The sequence below is a fragment of the Haemaphysalis longicornis genome, unplaced genomic scaffold (assembly GCF_048455015.1).
Source record: "Haemaphysalis longicornis isolate Haplotype H1 unplaced genomic scaffold, Haemaphysalis longicornis Haplotype H1 scaffold_10, whole genome shotgun sequence".
Classification (NCBI taxonomy): Eukaryota; Metazoa; Arthropoda; class Arachnida; order Ixodida; family Ixodidae; genus Haemaphysalis; species Haemaphysalis longicornis.
Genome location: NW_027526204.1, coordinates 145,966,918 through 145,989,191, shown reverse-complemented (window position 1 = coordinate 145,989,191; position 22,274 = coordinate 145,966,918). Strand labels below are relative to the sequence as shown.

Below are 22,274 nucleotides of genomic sequence, written 5' to 3'. Positions count from 1 at the left end.
CACCTCTTTTGCTCGACGAATGTATTCTGCTGGGTTATTTGGCTGATTAGTTATGCACACTATCTCAAGTTACCACGTGAATTTATCGACTGGCCGACAACCTGGGTAGTTGTATGTCTTTGTTGTATTGAGGGAGTCGGCCTCTGAGAGTGACACGGGAGGGGGAATTAGTTTAGCCAGTATATACCTTTAATCACGTCCTCTGAAGCACCAGCGAGAGAAGCTCGACCTCTTTACACCGACTTTAAATATTGTTATTGATTTGATTACGGGGTTATTTGAATATGCGCGAATCTAGACAAGAATGAGGCGTGCCGTAGGGGAGGTTTCCGGATTAATTTTGATCACTGGCGGATCTTTAAAGTGCGCCGATATCTTGAACTTACGGGCGTTTTGTCTTGCTTTTGCCTTCATGAAGAAAACAGCCGCCGCTGCCGGGGATTGAACCCGCGTCCTTGGGCTCAGCAGCACAACGCCTTATCCACTGAGCCACTACGGCGGGTAAATTGCATCACGGTATTATTGATCAAAATGATGTCATATAACTGATAGCAGTGCGCTTACTTTGAGTTGTTTCTGACACAGCGAAGGCATTTCAGCTTTCATTGACGTGGTGCGCAGAGAGTTGTCGCACGTAGCAAACCCGCGAAATAAAAAGAATTGTTGTTCTTCCTTTGTGGCGACATACGGCAGACGTCTGTTAAGCAGAACTACAAAGCATAGAGAAGAGCCGATCGCCATACAAAATTTATATTTATTTACAGCGCTTGTGGTACTTGAATGTTTTGTAAGGTGTTGCGTAGTTTTCTTTGCCTTGCAAATATTTATATAAAAATATATGATGTATACTATCGGCATAGTATTGCTTTATGAAAACACATGTACTGCTCACATCCTGTAGCGTACTGAGCGCGCAAATGCTACTTCAGCCTTTCCCCTTTCAATCGGATTCTTCTAACGTCGTGGTTCATTAAGGCAACCATTTCACCTATTTTAACTCCAAAGTTTGGAGTTGCCTTTTGTTCTTAAGGCAGTAGCTATACTCTACAATAAAATAATATTTATTTCTTCCTATTTCGTCTTATGCGCTCGCGTACAAGTGCCCAAACGTACGTACGTTCGTGCATAGGGGAATTTGCATGTGTGTCTGTAAGTGAAGAAAATCGGGACACACACAAATATCGTCTATTCCCTAATGTGTTTTCTTTAACATTTTAAGCAACTTAAACTTTATTGTTAACCTCAATATATGCCAAACACCTCTTGCACAGACTTTGGGGACGGCGCTGAAAATTTATTTTTCTGTCCGTCTGCATTCACTACAACAAAGAAACTAGAGCATATGTTTCTTTAAGTAATTCTACTCGACTGCTTCATTCGCAGATGCATTTGCTTGAAAAACAAATAAACTCCATCCTTCAACGAGATATGTTTGGTGAGTATTAACACACCGCATTGTTTTGCTTGATAACCTGTGTGAGACTACAAGATGTGACGCGTTTGGCACCAGTTATCTGCGGCCACAAATTACCCGTGACCCATCTCGTAACTAATTTGTGACGCGCCCTTGGGTCCCCTGAGGGTTACCAACGGCGGATTACCCACAAGGAAGCTATCCTAGGCCAATAGTGGGCCACCAGCCGAACATTAAGGTCAGTTACCTGCACGCGTTGCATCGATGTAACACTCTAGTGTTTACTACGGAAACGTGAACATCCAGGGCTTGCCACTTCAGGAGGGAGACCTCCCCCATCGGCCTCCAAACGCTCCTTTCCCGCGCCGCACGAGTCCGTTCTTTGCCTCTGAAATTCCTTATTCCATTCCTGCATCGAGCAATCGGTCTTCTCCTTATACTAGGCCGGTCTCTCGGTATCTACTCTGCAACGCTGGTAGTCCAACGGTTGTCATTTTGACGAACTACGTAGTCTAAGTCTATTTCTTTTCTCTGTTTGAACTATAACGTCTTCTACTCTAGTTGGTTGTGTGATCCAAGGAGCTCACTTCCACTCTCTTAACGTTACTTCTATCATTTTTCTTTCCATGCTCCGCTAAGAGGACCTAAGTTGTTTAGTAAGTTGCTTTCAATTTGCTTTCATGAACCTTCCTCAGTTGCTTTCAAGCTGTTCAGTAAGGCACCACGTTGCAGCTCCGTCTGAGATCACCGCAAGGATGCACTGGTTGTATATACTCCTTTTCAGTGATAGACGTAGCTTATCATTATTCTGGAATGTCTGCTGAATGTAACCAAGCCCCTACCTATTGTGTACCACATTTTTTTCTTGTGTTTAGGATCGACCCACACTACCTGACCGAGTACTTGTTCTAGCTTTCTGTTACCTATGCTGAGCAGCGCGTTTCGGCACGTTTAGTAATCATTATTTTAGTTTTCTGAATATTTATTTTCAGTCCCATGGCCTTGCTTTCCATATGTAGTGCATCAAGCACTTTTTGCAGGTGTCTTGCGGACTCACTTGCCAAGCCTATGTCGTCTTTAGACCTGAAATCGCTCAAGTATTCCCTGTTTATCAATACGTCCGTGTTTTTTTCTGTCAAGCTTCCTGAATACCCTCCCAGGCAAGGTGTCAACACCTTTGGCTAGATGGGCACCCTGTATCACCCTGTATCACCCAGAATCACCCTTACCGATCGGGATTCTGTCGCTTGGTTTCTAAAGAATTATCCTCCATTGTACATCCTTAATATCAGTCGTCTAGGGGTCTTATGTAGGAGTTTTCTATCCTTTGGTCTTTGAAAGCTTCAAGCAGTAAATCTTAATTTAAATCTAAAGCTACACCTAAATTGAAGATCGTAACTAAATCAGAAATGTTTAATGTGCTTGACGTAACAATTTTGATACCTTATACTAGGGGCCGTATTTATAATATACGCAAATAGAGTGTTCAATCTCTCGGTCTGCTGCCGCCTCCGACCACGAAGACGACGAGGCAGTAGTTAGGAAGAACCATGAAATTGAGAAGAATAAATGGGTGTGTGCAGGGCATGTAATTCGAAGGTAAGATAACCGTTGGTCATTAAGGTAACAGAGTGGAACCCTCGTGAAGGAAAGCGTGGCGGGGGAGGCAGGAGGTTAGATAGGCAGATGAGATCAAGAATTTTGCAGCGATGTCACAGTTAGCACAGGACAGAATAATTGGAGAACTATGGAAGAGGCCTTTGCCCGTCAGTGGGCATAGAAAGGCTGATGATGAGGATAATGATTGTTAACCGCGGCGTGGGGTGGCGTGGCGCATGTTCCTTGAGGCAATTGGCTGCCGATTCATAAACGAATTGTTTTTTTTGTTAATCGTCGCATTATTCCAGCGTAGTTTATAAGAAGGGGCATTAGACTGGTTTATACCAACTCAAGCAGTGTTTTTCGAGCGTGTCCAGTAGCTGGGGAAGCATCTCCGCTTATTCCTATGTCATTTTCCTTTACCTATTGCGTACTACGAGTGCGGCGTCTTTTAGTTTTTTGTGAGAAGGTTACGATGATAGAGCGTTACGGTGACTCTATAAGCATGCGGCATCAAGCCCATTCCTACGCTTACGAAATTTGCTCGTTGCACCTGCCGTCCTGCACTGATGCTCGCTTTTGTTGTACGTTCCTTTCTAGGTATACGTGCAAACTAGAAAGCACTTCTTCGTCATGTGTTCTTTTGATTTGCCGCACCAGGGTCGTAAAAAAATTACATCGCAGTGGCAACTGCTGCTAGTACAACACATTAACTGCCAATGGCAGGGACTTCGGTGGAAGCAGAAGTTGAAGGCAACATGACTGGAGACGTGCTGTTCGAGCCAGTGATTTCTTCAGCCTCATTTCAGGGTATGGTGTTCCCTCGAATCCTTCTGCGTTGCGTACACTTCCGAACGAACGTATTTGCGTTAACTTCAACAACCATCTCGTTATGTTGAACCGTGGCGACTGAGTCGGCCAAGCTTCAGTCATTTCAATGACGGCCGTTCCCCGGCTCCACTCACATGGGAAGCTTTGAACTTCGGGCGCAACATTATCCATGTGGCGTGGAGGAATTGAAAAGCCTTCATGACAAACGCCGTCACTGTATTGCCTTCTTCTCCGCTAAAATCTGACCTGCACCACGTGGGCTCCACATCAAATCGACACTGAAGGTCGTGGTTCGATGCCTCAACCACCATGGCGTTTTGCAACTACGGAACGTAGGGTTATTCAAGAGCACGTCGCTGATATGGTGGAGCCCACCATAGTCACTCCTCCAAACAATTCACGGACATCACCTGTAGTGCTCATAAAAAAAAGGAGTCGATTGGGTTTAGAGCGGATTATCGAATTTTAAATAGCACACCCCCTGTCTACTTGTGCCCTTTACCCAGTCTAGACACTTTAGACCGACTGAAAGGTGCCCAATACTTCTCCACGCTGGCCCTGCTTTCAGGCTACTAGCGGGTGCCCTTCGACCTGCACGATGACGGTAAAGCTATTTTTGACACGCCTGAATGTTCATATCAGTTTAACCACCTCCCCTTCGACCTCTCCAACGCGCCAGCAATCTCTCAGCGGCTACTGGGCACAATTTTAGGTCATCTATAGTTTAACATCTATCTCCCATCGTGATGATGCCATCAGGTATGCGGAAACGTCTGAAGAGCACATGCGACCACTCGAACTGGTTTTTCAAGCGTTGGTTACTGCTGGACTGCGGCGAATGTTTCTTTGGCTTTGATGACGTTCTTTACCTCGACCACTTGATTAACAAGGATGGAATACGACCAGACCCTGAAAAACGCCTGTGCTTTGTCGACATACGGGGCCCTCCTCTCGTTGAAGGAACTGCGGAGTTTTCTAGGATTTGAACCTTATTTCCAGCGCTATATTACGCAATTCGCCAGCAGGAGCGCGCCGCTCACCAATTTTCTTAAGAATACTGCGCGGCTTTCGCAGCAGAAGGAACAAGCCTCATTTGACGACGTTAAGTGTGCTCTTCTTCAGCCTCCCACACTTGCACAATTCAATGAGTCGGCGCCGGCTATTTTGCACACAGATGCAAGCCAACATAGACTCGGAGCCATTCTCTTAGAGGAGTAACATCCAGAGAACAAGGGCTAATTTTCTACGCAAGACGGGGACTTTCCGATGTTGAGAGGCCGGCACTTTTATGAGCTAGTATGTCTTGCGTTTGTCTGTGCTGTTGAGAAATCGCCACCATGCTCGGATGGCCGGCAGTTCACAACCATTATCGACACCTGTTTTCTGGTTTGGCTGCAGTCAGCGAAGCATTTGATTGAGAAACTAGCCTGGTGGTCACTGCAGCCCCGATATAAAGCTGTACAGGAAAGCACCGCAGCGGCGCCTGCCACCAGGATGCTGAATTTTTGTCTCGGTACCCTGTGTTTGCCACTTATATGGAAGACCTGTGCACAGAAAAATCAAAGGACAGCAAAGCAACTACATTTCCAAAACTTCTGGATTGAGAAGGCCTTGGACCATCACGCTGACGAAGACACCGACAATGTACCAGAGGGATGATGGCGTCCTGTCATATGGGTGACGGATGGTGTCGGGTTCACCCTACCTTCTGACTTGCGGTGCTTCCGACATCTATAAAGCTTGTTTTGTTACTATCGCAACACAATACGCATCACTCCCGCCGTTTGGGCTCCGTGAAGACCCACTTCCAAGTTACAGAACTATCCTTGTGGCCTAACATGCAATGGGACCTAAATGCACAGACAGCTGCATGTCAAACACCTTAATTCCAAAGCTGCATTCATGAGCTACCAAAGCTCTCATGCATAGCATTTTGACGTCAAATTCACCTTTTGAACTGGTCGGCTTCCACTACCTCAATCGGGTCCCGAAAACACAAGTGGGAAACCGCTACATATTTGTTGTGGTGGACTACTTCCCTAACTGGCTCGAGGACCTGGCGGTTACTGACAGGCCTTCATGACACGCCGTGAATACCATACAGCGTCAACTTCTGCTCCGACATGGGGCCGCCATTAGAATACCCACTGACCGTGGGAGCTGCTTTATGTCGCATGAGTTTGAGCGAGCATTCCGTGATTTCCGCATCAAACACCCGACTGGCTCAGTGAACCACCCCTACTACACCCGGTTTCGTTAAACGGGTTAACCGCACTTTCACTGACATTCTAGTTTTGTATGTCAAGCAATCTCACACGACGTCGGACCGGCTAACTCCGGACGCTACGATCGCCATGAACTCCGCTCGACATAACGTTCCACAGAAAACACCGTTCTTTCTTGTATACGGGCACACGCCATCACTTACTCTTGACGCTGAACTTTGCCTTTACAGGCTTCGGCCACCGATCACAGTGATGTGCCAGACCAACTCTCTCATGGGCGAGGCGATGGGCGAAGCAACCCAATGAAGCAACATTAGCAGAAACTCAACGCGAGACGCGGACAACTGGAGACTTAGTGTTGGTTCGTAACAAGCTTCGTTTCCGTGGTGGCGCCACATACCTTCTGCATGGCTTCAAGGCCCGTACCGTGTTGTGTTTCGGAAGGGCCCTGATACGTATCCGCTTGAAGACATTCACGCCAACAAGGCCCATGCAGTGGATCGTATTTTTCGAGCACGTGCCTAACATAAAGCTTCATGTCTTTTAACCTTCCCGTAAGTTGTGACGATAGGCGCCACGGTTCCACAGGTCTTCCCTTCGGGCTCCTCACGCCCCACGAGGTGGGGGAAAGTGTCGTGGATCAAGAAGACCACTAAAATAAGCTTGGTGAGGACAATCCATCTTGGGCGGTCAGCCTGGTAGACAGAGAGATAAACTGAGGAAAAGGAAGACGGAGTATGAATTATGAAACTTGCTTGTTCACACGTGTGGCTAAACCTTGTTAACACCTGCCCCTAACAACATATTGAGGCGGGGTCCGATCAGCTCGCCAAAAGGGGTGACATGGGCGCACAGAAGAACGAATACTCTATGTGGAGAAACTTGTTAAATGCAAGGTTTGTGGCTTCATGCTGACGGCTGAGCAGGTTTAAACCAGTGACTGTTTCCGAGAAATGCGCCGTGTAGCGTTGGGGGGGGGGGCGCTACAAAACAAGCAAAGCCAGTAGAACCCGGGAAACGCAATAGCGTGGGGGGTAAGCGTTGTTGCAGCAGCTGCTTCCGTGCCAACTAAGATCTTGCTCCAGCTGATGGCTGTGTATGCAAAGGCACGGATGGGATCAGGTCGCCAAAAGGGGTGAAGTGGGTACGCACAACAACGCAGGCTGCACCCGAGGCAGCTCGATGAAAAGAGAGTTCTCTTCCCGCTCACTCCTGAACCAGTCGAAACCAGTTACTGTGAGCGAGAAATTCGCTGCATAGCAGGGGCGACAACCAAATCAGCGAATCTGCAGGGTCTGGTGAACGCAAAAAACACGGCATGTTAGCATTGCTGAAGCAGGTACTCCCCACTGAAAGCTTGCTCCAAATGATGGCTGTGTATGTAGAGGCATGGGTTCACCACAAATGGGTAACCTGGGTGCGCCGAAGAAGGCAGGCTGAATCCGCGGCATTCTATGAAGACAGGATTCGTTCCTCCACCCTTACTGCTGAACCGGTCGAACCTAGTTACAGAGTGGGAGACACTCGTTGAGTAGATGGTGCAACGACCATATCAGCAAAGCCGGAAGCGCCTGGTGAACGCAAAAGCATGACATGTCAGTCATATTGCAGCAGCTACTCTCCACTGAAAGCTCCCTCCAGATGATGGCTGTGTTTGTAGAGACAGGAACCGATAACGGCGGCAAAGTTGGTGACATGGGTGCGCAGAACGCCGGCTGCACTCGAGGCATCTAAAAGAAGACAGGGGTCGTTTCTTCAAGCTGGCTGCTGAACCGGTGCAAACTAGTCGCTGTGTGCGAGATGTTTATTGCGTAGGAGGCGCGATGACCAAATCAGCAAAGCCAGTAGCGCCTGGTAACACATAAGCACGGCATGTTAGCCTTCCTCCACAGATAGTCCTCACTAAAACGTGCTCCAGATGAAGGCTCTGTTTGTAGAGGAGTAAGTCCGATAATGTCTGGAAATTCGTGACGTGGATGCGCGGAATAAAGCAGGATGCACCCAAGGCAGCTCGATCAAGGCATGGTTCCTCTCGTCTCACGGACTGGTGATCTGGTCGAAACTGGTTACTGTGAGCGAGAAATGTCCCAAGTAAGAGATACGACGACTAAAGCAGCAAAGCCAGCTGCGCTTTTTGAACGCAAGAGTAACACATGTAGCCCTTGTTGCAGCAGCTATTCCCCACTGAAAGCTTGCTCCAGGTGATGGCGGCGCATGTAGAGGCGCACTTCCAATCTGTTCAGCTAAAACGACAGCAGCAACCAAGGCATCACGATAAAGAGAGCGTTAGTCTCTTTATGCTGACTGCTGAGCCGGTCGAAACTATTTACTGTATGCGATATATTCGCCATGTAGCAGCGGGACGACCACATCACTAAAGCCAGCAGCACCTGGTGAACGCAAAAAGCACAGCATATTAGCCTTATTGCAGCAGCTACTGAAAGCTTGCTTAAGATGGTTGCTGCGTATGTAGAGAAGGGGTGCGATAAGGCCGGCAAAAGGGTCTGGGCCCTGAAGAACGCAGAGGGCACGCGGAGCATCTTGATAAAGAAAGGGTTCGTCGCTTGACGATGACTGCTGATCCGGCCAAAACCAGTCACTGTGTACGAGAAATTCCCCGTCTAGGATGGGGTCTCGAGCAAATTAGAAAACCCAACACCGCCTGGTGAACGCAGATGCACGACATGTTAGCCTTGTGGCAACATGGCAACAGATACTCCCAACTGAAAGCTGGCTCCAAATGATGGCTACATATGTAGAAGACCTGGTCTGATGAGGTCAGAAAAAGGGGTGATGGGGGTGCGCCGAACAATAACGACTGCACCCGAGGCATCTTCATCAAGATAGTGTTTGTCTCTTTATGTTGAATGCTGAACCGCTCGAAACCACTCACGGTTTCCGGGAAATGCGCCGTATAGCAGGGGGTGGGGCGAAAAAAAAATCACCAAAGCGAGCAGCAACTGATGAACGCAAATGAACGGCATGTTAGCCATAATTATAGCCTTGTTCCAGCAGATTCTCTCGAGCCCCATGGAAGCTTGCTCCAGATGATGGCTGTATATGTAAACAAGGGTCGGATCAGGTCGGCAAAGGGGTTGCGCGGGTGTGCAGATGGCAGACAGAACGTGGGCATCTCGATGAATAAATGGTTAGTGCATTATTGCTGACTGCTTAACCGGTCGAAAATATTTACTGCGTCCTACAAGTTCTCGATCCGCGCAGCAGCGAAACAGCGAAAAAATAAGCGAAGAAAACAGAGCCTTGGTAACGCAAACGAATTCCACGCCAGACGTTTTGGAGAAGCCACACCCCTACCCACTGAAAGAAAACTTGGCGCGTTCTTTACGCAAAGGCAAGAAAAGAAAATAATAACGTCGTTAAACCGATGAGTTTGCATCTCCTACCGGGCAAGAAATGCAATGCCAGACCTAGAAGCTCTGAAATTGATGTTTTCAAGCTTTGTATAAACGTATGTTTCCATATGGAAATACGCACTCTCCTCTTCAATTCCTATGGCCCTGAGGGTAAAATAATATACAGAAAAAACGTTCTGCTCTGAAGAGTGCCATGAGGAGTAATATCATGCGCGAAGCAGGTTTGGCAAGCAGAGTGACACATCTCCGAAAACGCCCTTGTCTTCAACGAAGCGCTCTAGAAACTCAGTTCAATTGAGGTGCGAGATATATCGACCCACGCCCTTGCTCCAACTGCAAAGACAAAACCTGTGGAAGAAGCTGTTTAGGAATGACTCCAGGCTTTATTCCCAAAAGCTGCTCTGAGAAGAAAACTCGGCCAAGTAGGCAGCTATAAGACCAGTCAAGCTTCTCTACGTTAAGGACATTTTGACGTAAATGGATGGGAATGAACAGTGGGCCTTCAAACACGTATGTCTGCACACCACACTTTCGACTGTGAGACCTGCATGAGGTTGAAGATTTTTAAGAAGTATTAAAGAAAAAAGTAGCAGCATATCAAATCGACGGCCGCCTTCCTCTCTTTTCCTTGCCTAACCCGTTTTAGCACAAATATACTGCAGGAAAGGCTCATCAAAAGCTTGTCTTGCATGTTTTGCCTTAAAATACACGAAAATGAAAGAGCGTCTCGGATTGACAACATTTTCCCCCCATTTATGCACAGAAATCCTAAGCAACAACCTAAGTTAGGTTCTGCATTTGAAAGCTTCGTATACAGCCCGGGAGTAAAAGTTAAATAAGTGATGCGGGGTACAACTTACGTGGAGCTGGTTCTCTGACAGCATGAAGACAGGGGTAAAGCTTAATTATGACTTCTGTGCAGTGAAAAATTAGGGGAGTGCATAAAACTTTACCTGAACCGATATCCTCTTCTGATTTGTTTTGTGCCATGCCAATCAAGAGAATATCTGTACGTCTCAGTAGCCTAACTGATAATTGTGCTAATGTTCCCCAGTGTTCGGGGGTGGCAGTTTTGCTGTGAAGCTGTCCCCTATGTAAAGTTATGTTTTCGATTTATATCATATTATATATAAAATTCTGGCCGATTTTCAATATCCTGGCTAGAAGCGACAGAAAATTAACTTCAATATTTTTGTTCAAGGTGAAAGTTTCTATGTTATTTTTTCACCTACTAAAACAGCCGTATTACCCAAAGTACTTAGGCACCTAAAATTGGGAAAAAGAAAACCCTCGGCCATATACGACTGTAACTACGATACCGTCCCGGGCATACCTTCTTAACAGGACCCCCGGTAGTGTTCGAACATCTTCAATACACAATCGGCAGCACGCGGCCTGTTCTCACCTTTTTTTTTGGAAATATTTATAAAGGTTATTTTAACCGGTACTTGCAGAGTCGCAGTGGGAAATGCAGATGAAAGGGAGCGTCCACTTCCTCCTGTCCCTTCACCTGAGTGACGAGATTGGAGGTTCCAACTCAAGTATTCCGAAGGAGAACTTCGTACGTGTTTCATAAGGGAGTTGACGTAACTATATTCGGGGTAGGCTTTGCACAGTTCGTGATCAGACCGATTGATTGACTGATTGATTGATTGATTGATTGATTGATTGATTGATTGATTGATTGATTGATTGATTGATTGATTGATTGATTGATTGATTGATTGATTGTCCTTATTAAGGAGGTTCGTACGTCAAGGACGTTAGGGGTTTCACTACTTGCGCATACTTCCAGAGCGAAAACGAAATTGCTACTTCATTGTTCCCACAGTTTGCGTTTAACGTCCGCATATGTGGTGCAATCAGCAACAAGTTAAACCTCCAGCAGAGGTACAAAATTACAACATCCAAGGAAATCCATGTTTTATTTTAATTAGAAGAAACTTCCCAGCGGAAACCTCTTTTTCAAATGGTGTAAGGTTGCCATTTGTAAAGGTAATCATGCATTGGCTCAATCCTGCGATTTTAAAAACGCCAAATTTAAAGCCAGGAGCTGTTTTTTTCCTAAATATTCGTCGAGCGAAACCAGCTTAGTGTCTCATTGAAACCAAATCTCTGGCATTCACTCAAACGTTGTGAGTGAACGCGCTCGGTTATTATTAAATGTTCCGAATAAATAACATAGCCTGTGTCATAAAGAAGGTAGAAGTACAGGTGAGTAAAAAGCAGGGTTCAAACGTCTAGCTGCAAAGACCAGGTACTTGACAGCTCTATTGAGGATGTGCGACTGGCACTGACTAATGAAAATGCCCAGTAGGCGATAGTGTAAAAAGAACAGTGAAGAAACTTGACACAAGCCGATAAGTGCCTCCGCAGTGAATTACTGAAAGGTGAAGAACCTGAGCAGCATATATAGAATAGTACGAATGGGCGTGAGAAAGACTACAAAACAAAGCAAATGTAACCACCTACGTGCTCATTGCAATTTAGGTAGTGCGCATTTGTTGCGGTGATCACACATGGTCAAAAGCATTAATACGGTATAGGAAAGAGCACAATTTTCCTTTGACAATGATATAGTGAACTTTGGTACAACGATAATAAATTCCGCCTTTTGGAGATGGGACTGAAGTGATCATACAAAGGGTCAAGGTAGCCTAACTATGTAATCGCGGTAATCATGAAATCACGTGTAGCTATAGAAAAACTGGCACATAAAAATAGTTCTGCTCATCTATTTCCCAAAACATCTGATCCTGCAGATTTGGGAGATGAAAGATAAAAGTAGAGATGAAAGAACGCTAGCTGCCTGGCTTGAAACAACTTAGCTGGCAGAAGCGGCGATATTTACAAAACCGGCCGCAGCTCCGAGAATATGAGAAGGCAGAGAGAAATCTGCTTTATCATCACTGAACATTTCAAAACAATTAACAGTATTTAGGCGGAGTTGTTCACAGGCGTTGAGGGTTCTTGGGGTGATTTTAAAAAAGGAAAAGTGGACTTGCGATGGCTTACTTGTGTGCCGGGACCTGCGCAAGAAATAACAAACAACACCGACGTCACTCGACAGTCGGCCACGACCGCAATCCAAGGCGCATCAAGAACCGGCCTAACCCGGTAGACGGCGGGCAGCAGGCAATACGCCGTCAATAAGCACGGCACGCAAGAGTTGCGCACCCGACTCCGGTTAGTTGGGAGGTGTACCAAGATTAGGCTGCAGGATGCCGAGGCCACGGCTACACCTCCATGCGACCTTTGCTTACCCTGCAAAATCAGCAACTTCACACCATCGTGGCATCCTTCAACCAATTATGTATGCCAAAAACCATTGTTCGGGAAGGTGTTGATCTCCTGGGGCCGCTCCCTAGATCTAAATAGGAAAATGAATTAGTTCGAGCGGCCACAGTCTGTACCGCCTATTATGATATTACCCGTGTACCTAAACTCGCCTGTTATACCGGCGTGGAAGATTTTATACTTTTGACCTCATTCTTCTGCAGGGCGCCCCAAGAAACTACTTACTGTTCAGGCGGCTATTCTTCCTAGGCGCTCGTTGACATTCTCCGGTTGTTCTCTACAAACATCAATCCGCAAACGTTTACCCTTCCAACATCAATGGCTTGTTCAAGTAGGCCCTGAGCACAGTGAGCGTGGCCGTGTTCTGCGAACGTAACTTTTGCGTACAGCCCAACAGTGCCAGATCATCTTCCTTTTAACGTGTAACTCGTAGGAACTTCAGATGCCTCTTAAGCAGTTTAGTATTTTTCTACTGCAGCTACCGTTAGTAATATGCGCACGATGATATATCGATGATCGCCCTGTCACGTCGAATAGCCCACACGCGTCTTAGTCCATCCGCAGCTGCCAGAAAGTCTTGATATGGTAAACAACGCCGCAATACAAATATTTTGTTCACGTTCCTTGGTGCTTTTATTCACGCCTACGCTAATTGCAGTTGGCGACGATTAGTCCAGTCTCCTAAACTTCTTCCCGGCAACACCGGCTTTTACCGAGTGCTGTGTGAGAGAGAACAGAGAGAGACAGAAAGCGTTAACGAGTTCTGAATAGGTTAGCCCCATAAACAGCGGGGCTTGCTATTTCAGATGAAGTGAATATAGTGAGGCAAACTATAAAATTGAAGCATGTAAAAATACGCGAAAATAAAAAGAGAGAACAAAATAAAAGAAAAAGTAGCGTAGAAGAAAAGTGCATCATGGACACCAAGGTTTCAGAACATCAAGCAGTTGTGGGTCAGTAAAAAATCCAAGAGCGCCTTTGTTCCTAGCGCGATTTTAGCGTTACACCCGCATGGTCCAAGGAAGTGAGCCAGTTGGAAACAGTTTCGTAGTAGCAGTTTCACAACGGCTCTTTTGTTGTTTCATGCTGAGTTACATGCTGCGGGCAGTAGCACAACTGATGGCGCATGTCCTCTCTCATAGAGCCCACCGAGCACCATGGCGATTCCACCTAACAGAAAAGTGCGTGTGAAGGCAACATTTAGGCGTAATCTTTCAAGTATACCTTCAGTAGCGCAGCTAGCTATGATTGTTTGCCTATTTCCTGCATAGTGGCGCATACAACCCACGGGGTAAAATATGCCGCAAGGGTGAGCTTGTTAAAGGCATTCAAAGTTGGTTCGTGGGAGGGTTCGCACATTAAAGGCAGGTACCTTCGGTAGAAAATGGTAGGCACACCGGGGACTGATTCGGAAGAACTCTTGAGCATGTAATGCCTGGGCTGACAGTCACCTGGCTTCGCAGGAGTGTTAAGTGGGGTCACGAATGTGGCTTCGCCAACACTCAGACCCGCAGCAGTCAGCTGCTCAGCCACTACCATACCTAAGACATGACGTTCGGCTAAAGCCGTATGTCTGCCCACTTCAACTGAACTGTAGAGAACGCCAAGCCACTGCCTCGTGTAAGCTTTATATTTTATTCGCTAGTGTTGAGGATTCACGACGACAAATATCAGGGATTTATTTGGAGAACTTAGGAAAACTGAGATTAATGCCTGGTTCCTGCTGCCTCAATTATCAACTGAAATGGCTAAAATAGTGCATCCCTCTTGTGTTTTGTCTTGGGTCATCGTACAAGAGTAATCTCTCGACAAATGGTTTTTTTTTCTTTTAGGGCTCATCTTACAACATTCCATTTCCCACTCTCGGCGTTGGCTCCTATTGCATCCTGGACTGCCTTGTGACAGATCCAAGCAAACAGTAAGCATTCGGTTTGCAATTTAAACGCGTTTGGTAAGATTGGTGGAATTATCAAAAGAGGTAAAGTAGAGGAAAAACGGGAAAATTTTTTCTTAAGGATAAAGCGTTGCAAAGTTCCCTTTCTGAAGAGTTTTTCAAACCAAAGTGGCAACTAAGGCGTGCAATAAACAGAATTTGCACAGCTTATCAAGTCCGCCTGATATTTCCGTTTGTCTTCGGTGGGGTGTGTCGATGGTCTAAAAGGTGGAAGAAAAAGATTTGCCCGTACGGTTAACAAACGTTTTCCTTACGGTTCAAACGATGTCTATGTAATGCTGAAGATGTAAATGGAAGTGCAGGCGCAAATGGCAATGCGAGACAAAAAGCATTGGCTCTTTTTTCGTATGAAGTTCTACGTACAAAGAAACATTAAACTCCGCAAATGTGTGCATAGGAACGTGGGTAGCAGTAGTGTAACCCATTGTTTGTATTGCTTTGTTCTAAATCGACAGTGTGGCTTATGGTTTTCGCGCTCCTGCACTGCAGAGCAGATGTTGAAGGAGTTCTAGTGCGCAATCTTCGTAATTTCTCTTACAGCGAAATAGAATTCGTTTGCACTCTTTCACGGGTAGTTTTTCATTTGACCTGGACTTTTTACCAGATGCGCGGCCATTCGTTCGTCAGGTTGTGGCCTTCGAACTCTTCATTCACTGATGTGCGTTAAGGGGGAAAGCCATAAATGGCTCCGTGAACCAAAAAATCTGTGCCTAAGTGACCCGAAAAGCAATGCGGCTTCTACCCAGGCAAACTAGATTGCACTGACATGGTTGTAACTTCTGTATTGGCGCACTGCGAGCACAATTGAACATCGTGAATTGAACACCGCTCCACACTGAAGCATCGCAGAAAAAGTTAAGAGTGATGCAACAAGGCCCGTTGCTGGAGTTCTGCTGTTCTGCTGTTTAGTATGCAGGGTCTGGTTCCACCTTTCCGCCATGTCCTCTATGACGGCAAAGCGGCTTTGTCGTTCCGCTAAAACTTGGCCATTTCAAGGAGCACCGTATGGTTGGGAAGCCTGAGGGCATGGTATATGAGTCACGAGTTCTTTGGGCCCTTCAATCGTATTTCTCATTATTTTCTTTCGTGTGCTTGTCTTCCGGACTCAGGGTACTGCAAGTTATGAGCTCAAGCTGCGAGTTGAGGTTAACATAAGTATCACTGGCCAGCTCCTGCGCAGCTGCAATGCTCGTGTTATCAGATTGTCTATAGCTCCAGAGACCTTGACCTCTGGCTGTGTTGCACTTCCCCTCGATAATCTTTTGTGCCATTTTCTGTGGTCGCCAATCGCAGGGCGCGAACAAAGATTTTGATTTCCGCAGAGCTGAGCGTTAAAATACTGATCCGTCATACTTGCTAATGGCAATGTGCGAACGCGCACACGAGGACCCATAAGAAGCCACAGTGAAGTCTGGAAGTTAGATTTTTATGGTTGAGGGGGTCTTTTCGGGAGGTCCCCTTTTTCAGCTTTTGGAGACATCTTTGATTAAAACAAGTCAAGGGATACGACACGGGAAAAACAGACCAGGTTGGGTGCTGATAAGGACCAGTGGACTAGAACCAGCGCCCATCCTTGTCCGTTTTTCTTGTGTCGCGTTTTTTGTGCTGTTTCTCGTTCCTCGCTGACATTGCGGCTATCGGGTCACGGGGTCTCACAAGCGGCCCTATGCGTGGCATCCCCGAGTCACGTTTGAGCTGGTCGAATTCCTGGGAACTGGTTTTCGCTATTAGGCGGGCTATTGACTCGCGTTGTACATGATAATAGCTTGTGGTTCGCTACTTGCTTGCCCTACTACGGAATAGGGGACAGACCTACTACCACTGCTTGCGTCAGAAGATCTTCGTGTACTAGAAGCCTCAGTACTACTAGAGTCTTTTGCCGCTGTTCAGCTCTATCTTTTCTCGGACTGTTTATATGCTCGCGTAACGGGAGAGTTCGTCTATGGCTGTTTGCGGGGCCGGCCAGCCAAGACCCGCAGAGCAGCTCTACTAAAAATCCTTTAAAACTTCTCCGATAGGGCTTTCATCAGGCGATAACACCAGGTGTCATGAGCGCGCGTGGTGTGGGCATGACGGTCAACATGATTTTAGACTATCACCGACGTAGCTTCTCCGAATCTCCTTGCTATCATTTCATAAAGCAAAGCACCTTTCTCGAGGCAGCAACAAGTTCTCTTAAAATTTGGTCGAACTCTTGGTTCTCCGGTGGGTGTACCGAAAATTCTTATCAATCTAACGTCTGATCATTTTACTTGTTTGAATTGAGTTTAAGTTGAGTTCTGGGGCTTTTCTTAATGGCAGAAAGTCCCCTTTTGCAGTGTGGTCACAGCTAGTTCCGTCTTTATTAGGAAGAACTTGAGTCCAAATAGTTAAGTCATGTGAGTATAAATTGAAGTGACTGCCTGCAATCTTGGATACTTTGTGTGGCCCCGCGATTACCTACGTTGAACTGCAGGGGTGCAAAAAACATGCACTGTAGGATCCTAACGCAGGTTGTAAAGATCGTTGATTCCGAAGGCCCCCAAACGAATGTCAAATTTTTTATTGTCGAGGAAGCTTTTTAGGACGTGTGCTTGGCGAGCTACGGATTCAAATGATTTTTGAGGTGTAGAGCTGCGCAAATCGGCGAGTATGCACTATTCTCATGTCAAGAACGGTAAATATGAGTGCAGTAATCTAAACGGTACCAAGCCTGGTTTGGATGAAATAAGACGTTACCTCTTTCAGGCAGTGAGTCAACCTGTTCCCGCATATCTTTTTTTTGAAGTTTCCATACATGGGTTGAAGGAAACCTAATGTACATTATTTGTCTTGGTAGGGGGCACTTGCCACTGTTATTTGGGCTACTACTGTGCTTTTTGTTGAAGCGACAGATCCACACTTACACAGATTGCATAGGCGGAGCCAAGGGAGTTTATGCCTTAAATTTAGGTCGCGGAGCATTGCCCAGTTGGCCCCGTCCTTACATGGGACACTCGGGATCCACACCTTGTCTAGTGTGGTGTACAGTTCGACGAGAGTGAACTCTAAAAAACAGATTTTCAAACTTGCTAACTCCCCTAGCGTGCTACATCTAGTTATTACACATTGGGCGATAGAAGTTGTACAGGTTGTGAAAAAATATCAGTGGAGCTCTTCCTTTTCAAACTATTCTTGAGAGATCCCCTGAGTAATACGCACTGTGTCGACAATGCCACTCATTTATTATTTGTCACTGAGTGCCTCAAATATGCTTCAGAGTATACAAATCCCCTGCCCTTTAAGAATAAAGCGCGTTGCCTCCCTCAGCGTTACCGAGGTGTTTTCTAATTTCAGCAGTTTTGTCTCTTTCGTGCCGGCGGCTTTCGAATGTATTGGCCTGTTGGAGCATGTTCTCTTGGCAATCGGTGCATTGGGAGGCACCTACTGAGATGGTAACCAGTTGTGGATTTCACTAAGACTCAATAATAGTTTCCCCCATTTCACCGGGAGCTCTTCAGATCCATTACACGAATTGTTACCAATGATTTAAGTTAATTCACTGCGCGTGTACACTAATATTGTACCCTGGAAGTTACGGAGTTTTCGATATATTTACCGCTTCGTTAATGGTATTGTTTTGAAAGTGTGGCCACCGCACTTAAATGCAAAAGATTCTTTGTAAAGACTTGCATCAGTCAAAGATTCTTGTTTAAAGCGGCTGAAGGCACAGCGACAGTTTGATAATTTCATGGTAGGAAACGCAGAACGTCGCGTTGGACTATCTTACAAGTAAAATTATAAAATTTTCACACAGTCAAAGCTGATGCGACAAACGTTTATTGGAGCGAACTTCCTCTTCGCCAAAACTCAAAGAAAAGACAAGCGGCGTAGAAGTAGTCAACAAACTGACGTTGGCAGACTGGCGTTCGGGAACGGAATGCCCCAGCATTCAATCCCTGCTAGCATTTATCTGTCTCCGCAACTATTTTTATGATCATTAAATCAGATCGAAAACAATGGCGATCAACGTAGAACGTTCTGGTGGAGTTAGGACAGGCCATTACTGTCTCCCTAGAAAATAAGTTAGCGTTCGGAACATACAAGAAAAGGGAAAGAGACATGTGCTTTGCTTCAAACGCATATAACAAAGACGTGCCTGCCCGGGCGAAAAAACAAAGCACATAAGTAAGCAAACAGTGCACGATTCGCGACATTATATACCCAAAATGCAAGGTCATGTGTGTCATAATTTACTACACTTTCAGGGCTATACTCTACATTCAGCAGTCTGCAGATAAAACCGGCGCCGTTAATTACAACCTCACGCAAGTGGCACAGGAACGGATAATCACATTTTACATACGGAGCTCAGGCAAGTCCTGGTTCGTGGTATCAAGTTTCGACGCCACGCCGAAGCGCATTGACAGAAACGCCAGCAAGGAATATACGAACCGAATCCACACTTCAGTTTCGGATAACTTGCAGATCGTTCGCAAATACTCGGTAAGTGTATTGCACGGGACGGTTCTATACAGTCGGCCCCATGATCAGCGAAATCGTTTTGGTTGTGCAGCTTTAGCATATTCTGTAGACACTTAGATTGGCGTCCAGACAGCACTATTGCGCAATAACAAAACAATCTCTCAACGTGTTGCTCCTGTTGGTGGGAACAGGGCAGATTGATGAGAATTCGCTCGCCAAAAAAGGTCGTAGCCATTCCTAGTTGTAGTCACTGGTTTGCTGTTCGTTCTGCTCTGAAAAGTCCGCGGAAACGCGCTTGCACCATTTTGGGCACGCACAGAATTCGACATATATTACCCGTATAAAGTAATTTTCTCGGCCGAGTTCGGGACCTTCTTGTTCCCTCGAAAGGAACATTTATGCTGTTGATTTTCTGCAAACTTTGGGCTACGAATGGCAGCCGGTGTATTTTTTGCCACGAAGCCTTTACAGAGAACCTCTGTGCGAACACGGTTAAAAAAATTACACCATCTTCCCACGTCAGGAGATTCAAAGCATCTCGAGTTTGCACGGCTTTGCATCTCCTCAGGGTTCCCACGTGGGAAGATGTTGTATTTTTTGCTTTTCGCCTGGATCAAAAAAGCGGCCGCCGCGGCCGAGAATCGAACCCGCGACCTCGTGCTCAGCAGCGCAACGCTTTAGCCACTGAGCCACCGCGGCGGGTCACTGCCAGAATCGTTGGCGTCCATTGTCTGCTCATCGGACGGCGCAGACCGAAGCAGCAACTGAAGGGAGCAGCGGCGCGGACCTGGTTTATTTGAAGTGGCGAGGAGGAGGGTAGATGAGGAGTAGCGCGCACAGCTGTTGGGGAGAGGAGAGAGTGACGTTATCACAGCTGGCGTGGAGAGGAGAGGTGCGGACGGACGCCGGAAGGACAAGAGATGCTTTGCATCTAAAAACATTTTCAACAGTGAATATCGCACCGAATACCATGTATTCCCCGTACTCGTCTCCGTGGTCATTTGAGCGTGTAGAACTGTGTAGAAAAATTACAATTTCTCTCTAAGCATTGCTCACTTAGTGAATATTTTTGCCGTAGGTAATTACCGAAGAGGCCAAGCTCGTTTCAAATGTATGCGTGTAATGTGCAGTGATTAAAGGTAATTTGGCTTGGCCCTACTTGCCGATTTTATACCACTTCAGCATCAACCACATACATTCACTAGCTTCTGTGGATTTCCCGTGGGTTGCAGTGCACTCGACATGAGCAGTTAGCAAATCTGCGATTGTATCCAGTCTGACCTCCCGACTAGGAACACTAGCTATTACGGCCGTATCACCGCCACCTTTTAGACTTCGTTGCTGAAAACAACTTGTTCCAGAACATTTAGCCTTATCCATTACCACCATACTATGCTGCAGCGCAAAGTTTCGAAAACAAAATCATATCTTCAGTACCGACAGGCTCCAAGATTTTTAATTTCGCAATGTTCTCGCAGGAGGGTGCGCACACTTATTCCAGTAGTTATGATGCTTGCCGTACGCACTAGACCACCCAAAACTCCGACAAAACATCTGTAGTGTGGTACCCACATGCGCCAGTACGGGCAGCACGGGAATATTGGGCTACTTTAACGGAACTTCTAATTTTCGAAATTGATCAACCTCGCGCTACAAACGGCTAGCTTCGCGGTTCGCTCACTTGGTAGAGAGATTGCCCTAGATAGGCGGTGGTGGTGGTTTGGAATCCTCGACTAGGGGCAATTTTTCTTTAACTGCGAAGTTTCTCAGAAAGCTGTACAGTTTTGTTTTGAAGCCGTACGCGCGCATGTGAGGTGGATGTCACAATTTCCTTCGCAAAAGTATACTTGGTGGCACTTACGTGCTAGTCCCATATCATCTAGCGCATAAACATTTTCTTAGCTCCATGTGGCGTGAATTAACTCAAAAATATAAACAAATGATTCTAGCTGATGTCCTTTATCGACTTAACCTAATTACTTAGAGGCGTGAACAATAAAAAGCAAAATGTAAAAATTGACATCACTTATGAAGCCTCTTTTCAAGTTACTCGCGCAGATTGCTAACAGGACCGGTTTCGTTACACGAAAACATTTATTAGAATAAACTTCTCAACAACTGCAAATAAATTACAATAAGCACGGACTGTTTCCTTCGAGAAAATTGAAATCAGTAAAGGTCCAAGCATAGCGGGATTGAAAAGAAAGCATTCGGTGTTAACAAAGGCAGCGAACTAAAAAATCGTATTAAATCTACTGCGACGCTGTAAGCACTCAGTGTGAACGCATAAGTGTTACTTATTTATTCTTTCCTTCTCTTTTCTCTGCGTATTTTCAGGAACAAGGAGCGGAACGATATGACTGATATGACAAGATATGACTGATATGACTTAAAGATATGACAGGGGCGGAAAGATATGGATAAAGAGATAAGATTGTTTGTGGAATGCACCGAAGTGAACGACTGTGGTCCTCCCGGTCAATGGGACCTCTTTGGGCCATGGGGAGTAGGAGTGGACAATTATACAGGGTGGTCAAAGTTAAGTCGACAAGTATTTTTTAAATTGGACGCTTAGGTGTATGGGAAGACCACCGCTACAATGTTATTATGCGCCAAGGGGGACACGCAACGAGGTGGTAACTATTGATGCCGGTGGCTTAATTAACAAAGCTTGATTTTTTAACTTTTTAGCGGCTGCAGTAAGCAGGCGTGTTTGTATTGAAAAGTTGGATTCAATCGTGTTTCCACGCATTTCCATTTGACAGAATTCTTCGAGCGCATTCGTGCTCCGAGATATCGAACTGGGAAGTTTAATTGCCGTTCGCATGATTACGCATGCAAGACAGTGAAGACCGGCGCAAAGCTCCTCCCTTTCGTGACGCGCCTGCTGTCTACGGCGTTTAGTTCGACAACGGGGTGGAGGCACAAGCAAAAGTGATAACTTGCACCCTTTTAGCCTCGGCCGGCGTTATCGCAATCTGCAGTACTCGGAACCGCTATCGAAATTGAACAAAGGGGAGGAGATTTGCGCTGGTCGTCACTGTCTAGCATTCGTAATCATAAGAACGGAAATTAAACTTCGCAGTTCGATATCTCGATGTACGGATGCGCTGGAAGAATTCTGCTAAGAGGAACTG

The 22,274-nt window shown here is 46.1% G+C and overlaps 1 long non-coding RNA gene across 1 annotated transcript; it reads left to right on the top strand.

Moving 5' to 3' along the window:
- The first annotated feature begins 1,335 nt into the window (after positions 1-1,335).
- LOC144157993 (uncharacterized) lies at positions 1,336-21,754 on the top strand. Its single transcript, XR_013319928.1, has 4 exons — positions 1,336-1,435; positions 10,898-11,004; positions 14,573-14,658; positions 21,475-21,754. It is a non-coding gene; the product is annotated as an uncharacterized LOC144157993 (long non-coding RNA).
- Positions 21,755-22,274: the final 520 nt, after the last annotated feature.